Genomic DNA, 8,808 nt, shown 5'->3' with positions numbered 1-8,808 from the left:
GATCCAGAGGATAAGTGGATAAAGATCAGCTGAACGCTCGCTCGGAATGAAGCGTAAAGGGAAGAAAAAAGCGGAAAGAAGCATAAATCACATTAAGGGGAATAGAAAAAGCGTGGCGATCTTATCGATTTCATGCATCAGAGTGACGACAATAACCAGGAACAAGAAAAAGAGGGAACGGTAGGCCACACACACACACACACACACACACACACACACACACACACACACACACGCACACACACACAAATGTGACACAGACACAAGTCTGATAAGCAGGAAAATCATTTGAACCATGAAGATCCAAAAGTAATTGTGGGAACTGCCATCTCTGCTCCATACACACACACACACACACACCCACACACACATATACACACACACACACACACACACACACACACACACACACACACACACACACACACACACACACATTAGAAATGAGGCTCTGTTTAAGGCTTTAGCTGGGTTTCAACCCGTGACCTTCAGTTAGAGCTCTCAGATTAAAGAAACACTGTGGTGCTTCTCTGATCCACAGCCGTATTGAGTTACTGCGCTGGCCACTACACAAACACAACTGATCCAGAAAGCCTCAATGTACACACTTTACACACACACACATACCCCAACACACACTCTGCACTCAACCATTCACAAACACTACACTTACATATACTCTCTCACCCACACACACACAAACAAACATATACACACATTAAACATGCACACATACACACATCAGCAGTAAACACTACACACACACACACACACACACACACACACACACACACACACACACACACACACACACACACACACACTAAACACAATATACACATTTGCTCTGCTATCCTCCTACTACTTATTTAATTAAGATGTGCATGTTTCTCTCAGGTTCACTCCTCGTGGCTTTGTGAGGAGATAAGGTCCCCATTTGGATATAAACACATGCCCTAACACACATATATACAGTTCACACGCACCCTCTTTCTACAATCCCCCATCCTGATCTCCTGCCCACATGCCAGACGAGCCACAGAAGTTTAGTCTACATGATCATTTGTTTATGTAACAGAGTATGGAACTTCACAGTGTGTGCCAGTGCCCTGTTTCTTATGTGTGTGTGTGTGTGTGTGTGTGTGTGTGTGTGTGTGTGTGTGTGTGTGTGTGTGTGTGTGTGTGTGTGTGTGTGTGTGTATACAGATTGCACAACAGGATTATACATTTTGTCATGTGTCTGGTTGCACAGTTTTACACAGGTAAAAAAAGAAACACAAACAGCCATCCATTCAACTTGAAATCAACCACAACACGCATGACCATGTCCATCTTGACTGTTGAAGTCACCGTATGGCCAAAGTGCACACAACTTTCCCAGCCATATGTGGTTTTCCAAACTGTTTCCATAAACTCGGAAGCACACAAATGTATAAAATGTCTTTGCATGCTGTAGAATTAAACTTTTCCTTCACTTGAACTAAGAGACCCAAACTTGATCTAGCATGGCGATGCCCCCGTGCACAAAGCCAGCTCCATGAAGATATGGTTCACATGGTTTGGAGTGGAAGATCTCTTGCTATAGAGCTCTCAACCCTATTAGACAAATGAACGCTGACTGCACCCCAGGCCTCCTCACCCCACCTACATCGTCACCCGATTTTACTAACACCCTACACAAAATCTCCACAAGATTATTATGTCGATTTTATTATAAGAGCAAATGCAGAATTAATGTTGAATGGGATGTTTAGAAAACTCATCAATCTTGTGGTCAGGTGTCAAGATTGATACCAAATTTCAATAGCGTCATTCTGGAACAAGTTTGGGTCTCTTAGTTCAAGTGAAGAAACGATTTAATTTTCTTGCATCCAAACCCATGTAGTAAAATGAAATGATGGATGAGGATGAAGGGGTTTTCAACTTGAGGATGAAGGGGTTTTGAACTTTATTTCCGAGTACAAAACATGAACTAGCGCAAGCAAATTAGTGCTAGTAAGATTTGAAATACCTGAAATATCTGATATACACTCTAATAAAACAATTAAATGTATTGTTGCAGTATAAAAATGAACATTTATTGATTTAGATAAATCTTCTATGTTACAAACATTATTTAATGCACTACATTAACACAAATTTGTTGGTAATAAGATCAACTTAAGATTTTTGTGTTACTTTATATGAAACAAATTTCAGGTTGCAGTAACTTAATAGAATTAAGTTGATGACCTAATTTTGGATTAGTCAAGGATTAAAATGTCTGTGGCCTCACCCACTGAACATGCCTGGACAAGTTTTGTTAAAATGAGGGAACACATGGCATGAATTCTGATATAAAACATGTTTCAAGGCGAGTATGACTTTGTTTCTGAGTAAAATATGTAAAAACAATGTAAAAAGTAATATTTTCAATTGTTTTAGGACAAAGCTTGATTTAGCTTATAGCGGTATGGCTACACTGCTAAAACACTTGCTGCTAGTCACCTTTAGCAGTTTTTAATTTGATCTTTCATATGTTTATCATATAAGTAGGAATAGTTCATATGATTTGACTGTGCAGCTTGAGATAAGTTTTATTTTGTGCAGCGGAGTTAGTATGTAACAATTTTTACTTATTTTACTGGCTGTAAACTACTGCACTGTAATGTGATTAAATTAGCCATTTCACAATCAAGGACTTCATAGAGAGCTGGCCTGCATTTTTTGATGCAACAGATGTATCTACTAATAGGTACCAATTAATACAGTTAATCTCTTTCATGGTCCACAGATAAATAAAGAATCCAAGAAAATAATCACAGTAAGCTTTAAATCAAGTCAAGTCAAGTTTATTTGTATAGCGCTTTTCACAGCGGACATTGTCTCAAAGCAGCTTTACAGAATTTTAACAGTGAAGGTGAACGATGTGTATTTCTCCCTGATAAACAGCCATGGTGACTGTGGAAAGGAAAAACTCCCTTAGATGTTATAAGGAAGAACCCTTGAGAGGAACCAGACTCAAAATACTAAATCTACTTAATAGACATAAAATTTAAATCTACTTGATAGACATACAAAAGTAACAACAAATGGTGAAACTAAAAAAGCCAGAATCAGGGAGATCAAGGAAATGCTTTTTAAGGTATGAATGTTACCAAGATTAAAATAAAATACAAAAAATAATACAATTACTTTTGCATGGACAAAAACAAAAGTCAGCAGGTGACAGGAGGTCTGAAATTAATTTGTTTAGTTATTGCATTAAACCAACAAAACAATTTGCCTTGACTTTTAAAATGTCAAAAATTGCTTCATGTAAAATTTCTGTTCATTGAAGTTTCACGGTTTTTAGATCTTAATGCTATCATTTTGTTAATAACCTTATAATCCCACCGTATTATTTCACTGTGAAAATTGTGGTGAATAAAAAACTGGTAATTTTCTTTTCTTTCTGTTATCATAGTTTAATGAAACAATACAGACGCTCCCCACTTTACGAACATTCACTTTACGAACTTTCTCGTATACGAACAAACCTGTTCTGGAAAGTGAAATTTGTTTGGAGTCGAAAAAAATTCAAAACGGAGGAGAGCCGCCGCTAGCTAGTCGTCGACCTTAACGAGTTTATCCATTTTTATTATTTTTTTATTACTTAATACAAACTATTGTATACAGTATTTCGATTATTTCAATTTGTTTTAGTATTTTTTATTGTTTATTTGATAGTTTTTTTAGCTCTTACATCATTAGGAGATATGCGTAGTCAATAACGAACACAGTAACAGCTTATGAACAAATTCATGCTACGAACGGTTGTTTGGAATGTAACTAGTTCGTAAGGTGGGGAGCGTCTGTATAGCTGGATTGATAAACTGAATTAAAAAGACTGACAGTTTAAAAAGCATTCTCTAGTTTAACCTAATGATCTCTTAAATACATATCTCAAAAAATACAGCTAACTTTTATTATTATTTATTTTACAAAAACATTAAAGAGTTTGAGCAAAGCCTGGTTAAGCAGTGATGCAGATTGCCTTCGTCAGTGACTACCCTCCCAGATATGCAACCACTGTGGTTGAGTGGACTACAATCATGGAGAGAACAGACGTCCCAAGATGCTGTGCTCAGCTAATTGGCGTAATATATATCCAAAGGAACTCAAATTTACATGTGGGGTCTTTTAGAAGCTGTTCTTTAAAATGTATAAAATAAAACCTTTTTGTTTTAAGCTTAAATAACAGTCTTTTCTTAACACAATCATATAGTTTTTGAAAGTTTACGTTTTTGGAAGATCACTGTTTGAACGTCTTTACTGTTTTTAGACAATGTTTATAAAGGACTAACATAAGAATTTTAATGGCACTGTTGTTTTAAAGCCTTAAGACCAAGGTAGCTTTAGTATGTCTGAAACATGCAGGTCATGATTTTATTTGTTGTTATTGTGTCAAGATTTTACATATTGTGTATTGTAAAGGTGCTGTTTAATAAAAAAGGTAATTGTGTTAATTGAATTACTTTATTTATTCAAGCTACATGAATGTAAAGACAATATAATGTTAATAAACACACTAAAATGAAACAACTTTTTTAAAATGGTGTCAACTTAAAAAAATATATGTTTAAGGTTATTGTAAATAAGCACAAAAATATTTCTTTAAATAATATTAAGAAGATATTTGGGACAACTTAATTTTATGAATCATCAAACAGAAAACATTTACTTTTTGTCATCCAATATCAAGTAGGCCACATTTAAAAATAGTGCTGACTGTTTAAGAAAATCTAATACAAAATATAGTTTGCTGGTTAAAAACAAGTTGGCGGATTTAATAAAAATTAATGGAAAATGTTGCGTAGATTTTTTTATGTTGAGCCAAAAGATTACTTTTTAGAGTGTACGTAGAGTTACTGGATTACTTGTACCTATTTGTCTCACCTTTCACAGCCAGATCTGTCCCACGTTTATCTTTCCATGGTGGTTGTTATTTACTCACAGCCCTTGAGTGCTTGCTCAGGTAATGGTTTCTTGTTACTTTACGTTTTGTTGGTTGCATTTGTTTTATTTACTTTGAGGTTTCTGAACTGGGAACTATTTCCTTGTGGAGAGATCAGAGGGTTATTGAGATTGGTAAAGGAAGGAAGATCCAAGTGATAATTGTCACTTTCTGCTTTCCAGACCTGTTTGATTCATCCTGACACCATACAGTACTTACTGTAATTACTATTCAAATAGAGACCACTCAGTGCAACTGAGGATGTTCCCACATTAACATCCCAAAGATCCATGAAGTTAAAATAAAAAATTATGAAGATGAATTTGGATTGTAAATAATATCTGATTGTTTGGATTTGTAAACTACTAAAGAGTTTTGCATTCAAGTGACTATTAAAGAACAGTTGATAATTTCAACATTTAGTGTCACAAATACATAACATTATGGCCACCTGCCTAATATTGTGTTGGTCCCCCTTTTTGCTGCAGTCGTGACCCATTGAGCATTAACAGCAATAAATTCTTCTGTAATCTGAGCTACAGTTGCTTGTTTGTTGGATCAGACCACATGTGCATGAGCATTGGCTGCCCATGACACTGTCGCTGGTTCACCACTGTTCCTTCTGTGGAGCACTTTTAGTGGATATGGACCACTGCAGACCAGGAACAATCTTCAAGAACTGCAGTTTTGGAGACGCTCTAAAACAGTCATCTAGAAATCACAATTTAGCCCTCGTCAAACTTGCTCAAATCCTTACGCTTGCCCATTTTTCCTGCTTCTAACACGTCAGCTTTAAGGACAAAATGTTTACTTGCTGCATAATATATCCACTCACTAACAGGTGCCATGATGAAGAGATAGTCAGTGTTATACACTTCACCAGTCATAATGTTATAATGACGTAATGTTATAATGAAGTAATGTTATGTCTGGTCAGTGTATATTGGATGGGTTCCTTTTTGAGTCTAATTTTTAAGGTGTTCTCCTTATACCACCTCAGGGAGTTTTTTTCTTGCCGCTGGCTCTCTTATTAGAGATGAATTTAGATACACTTATTTAGGATGCCAAAGTTTCTTCTTCTTCTTCTTCTTCTTCTTCTTCTTCTTCTTCTTCTTCTTCTTCTTCTTCTTTTGGCTGCTCCCATTAGGGGTCTCCACAGCGGATCATCCGTCTCCATACCACCCTGTCCTCTACATCTGCCTCTTTCACACCAACTACCTACATGTCTTCCCTTACCACATCCATGAACCTCCTTCTTGATCTTCCTCTTTTCCTCATTCCTGGTGGCTCCATCCTCAGCATTCTTCTACCAATATAACTCATGTCCCTCCTCTGCACATGTCCAAACCATCTCAATCTTGCCTCCCTCACCATGTCACCAAAACGTCCTACATGGGCTGTCCCTCTAATAAACTCGTTTCTAGTTTATATACCTGAAATCTATTTATTTCTGTAAAGTTGCTTTGGGAATATGTCCATTGTTAAAAGTAGTACTCAAACAAAATGTTATTGAATAACATGAATAATTATGTAACATGAATGTAATGCATATAGCATCACTTAATAAAAAGAAAAATGCTGTAGTGCAATAGGAATAATAAAGTTCAGGAAATTGTGTTGTAAAAAAATAAAAACCCTGTAACCTCACACTAGTAAATGTTTTTTTTTATTATTATTCTTATTGCTCGCTGATCTACATGTAAAATCTATTTTTTAAATGTCAGATGTTTGCGTGGTCTAGCCATCAATCGCCGAGGAGTCAAAAAGAATAAAGAGATGCCAGTTTCATTATGCTAAGTGTTGCCTGAAGGTTATTGAGGCTAAGCTAAAGCAAACACTCGTTCTCTGACAGGGGTGCGCTGTAGTCATGGTTATTTGAAGCTGTAAAGTGGAACCTGATGACAACACGACTGTGGGGTCTGGAGGACATGCTACCCGCATGCTGTCAGGTTTCTGCTGACCTGGACAGAGACGGGTGGAAAGTGTTTAGTTATTTTCATGAAGGCTGATATGGCAATAACAGCATAACTCAGAGGAAAATAAACGATTCTAAAGAGTTCTAAAGAGACAGTGCTTTATAAGTACTTAAGTGTATTTTAAAGCAAAAGCACATATCCCCTTAGGATATGGCAAAATAATGTTCCTCCACATAAAATAACAAAATATCCTTTACAGTACATATCAGCAAAAGTTTTTAAAAAATCTGGAGAAATCTCAGTGTACATGGGACAGGGGCACAAATCAATAATGGATGCCTGTGATCATTGGGCCCTCCAGAAATCATTGTCTGTTAACACAGTTTGCCATGTCATCTACAAATACAGGTTAAAGCTTTATCAAGCAAAGAAAAAGGCATGTGTGAACATGATTCAGCAACACCGCCATTGTCTCTGGGTCAAAGCTCATTTAAAATGAGGCAAAGTGGAAAACTGTTCTGTGGTAAGACAAATCAAATTTTTGTATTTTTTCACAGACACCATGTCCTCTGGACTAAAAAGGTGATGGATCATCCAGCTTGCTATTAGTGCTCAGTTTAAAAAAGCTGCATCCTGATGCTATTGCAATGCATTAGTGCATGTGGAATGGGCAGCTTGCACATTTGAAAAAGTTCTATCAATGCTGAACGGTATACAGGTTTTAGAGACACAAATGCTTCCATCCAGAAAACTTTTTTTTTCAGGGAAGGCTTTGCATATTTGAGCACGCAATCCTAACTGCATACTGCATCTATTACAATAGCATGACTTTGTAGTAGGGTGCTGAACTGGCCTGCCTGCAGTCTAAAACTTTCACCATTTAAAAGCATTAGGCACATTATGAAATGAAAAACACAACAAAGAACACTCAGAACTGTTGAGCAGATAGAATCCTGTATCAGACACATATGGGACAACATTTCTCTCCCAAAACTTCAGCAACTGGACTCCTCAGTTAAAAAACTTATTGCAGCCATCAAATTCGAAATGACCTTATTTCCTTAAATTGATATATATTCTGAGTTTAAACGTTTTATATGTATTATGAATAAAACATGGATTTATGAGATTTGCAAATCATAGCATTGTGTTTTTATTTACATTTTACGCAGTGTCCAAAGTTTTTTGGAAGTTTTGAAGTTTTAAAATGTGTGGAGTTGTCTCCGCAATAAATATGTTCACGGATAGCATGGAGCCTGAGGTGTAATAATGCTGATGTCAGCATTTTCAACTTGATCTGTGGGACGCACATATACTAAATAAGTATTTGTGGAATTCGCTGCCGATTAAAGAAAATCAACCCAAAGTTATGCTGAAGGCAGTATGGTTTCTATATTGGGAAGTTTCTCTTTCAGGTTGCAGCAGGTCTGACAGGCCCTGGGGTTTTTCAGCAATGCAGCAGATGACAGGCAGCTGGTCAGAGCCCATGGTCTGGCTATTTACTTGTTTATTTGTCCAATAAACCCGAAGATGGGCGCGTTGTTGTAGCAGCTGTTCGCAGGGATGAAATATTCACGGTGTGCCTGTGTAAAGTCTGGGATGCACAAAGATCACACAAAGCTGTTGAAAGTTAGTGATTGTTTCGTCCTTATGTAAAGGGTGTACATTTCAACCTGATATTACACGCTATATTGGCAAGCGATTGCAGAAGTCACTGAGTGCTACAGGAAGTTCTTTTTAACTTCACTTAAACCAGTTTCAAGTTCTTGTTTTTAATGATTATTTATGTAGGGTGAATTTACTTTCAATCTAGTTGCTGATGAAGAAATTAGATTTTGTTATCCTCAATTTCTCAAAATCACCTACCAACTGCTAACACCTAGCTAACTTTATTTTTATCATGTGATCCCTAACAAG

This window comes from Silurus aristotelis, assembly GCF_946808225.1.
Source record: "Silurus aristotelis genome assembly, chromosome: 17".
Taxonomy (NCBI): domain Eukaryota; kingdom Metazoa; phylum Chordata; class Actinopteri; order Siluriformes; family Siluridae; genus Silurus; species Silurus aristotelis.
The sequence above is the reverse complement of the archived record's forward strand: the minus strand, read 5'-3'. Positions refer to the sequence as shown.